Genomic DNA, 350 nt, shown 5'->3' with positions numbered 1-350 from the left:
TATGACGCTGAGCACGTGCACTCAACTTCTTTGGTCGACCATGGCGAGGCCTGTTCTGAGTGGAACCTGTCCTGTTAAACCGCTGTATGGTCTTGGTCACCGTGCTGCAGCTCAGTTTCAGGGTCTTGGCAATCTTCTTATAGCCTACGCCATCTTTATGTAGAGCAACAATTCTTTTTTTCATTTCTCATTCTTTGCCATGACGTGCCATGTTGAACTTCCAGTGACCAGTATGAGAGAGTGAGAGCGATAACACCAAATTTAACACACCTATTCACACTTCACACCTGAGACCTTGTAACACTGAGTCACATGACACCGGGGAGAGAAAATGGCTAATAATTTGGACA

At 45.7% G+C, this 350-nt stretch overlaps 1 protein-coding gene across 1 annotated transcript in view; it reads right to left on the bottom strand.

Moving 5' to 3' along the window:
- Positions 1–350, bottom strand: part of LOC107678974 (myosin-11) — a 15,865-nt gene that overhangs the window by 6,245 nt on the left and 9,270 nt on the right. The gene's annotated exons all lie outside the window — the stretch shown is intronic.

The sequence above is a fragment of the Sinocyclocheilus anshuiensis genome, unplaced genomic scaffold (genome assembly GCF_001515605.1).
Source record: "Sinocyclocheilus anshuiensis isolate Anshui unplaced genomic scaffold, SAMN03320099.WGS_v1.1 scaffold2044, whole genome shotgun sequence".
In the NCBI taxonomy this organism is placed as follows: domain Eukaryota; kingdom Metazoa; phylum Chordata; class Actinopteri; order Cypriniformes; family Cyprinidae; genus Sinocyclocheilus; species Sinocyclocheilus anshuiensis.
This window is presented reverse-complemented; position numbering and strand designations above follow the sequence as displayed.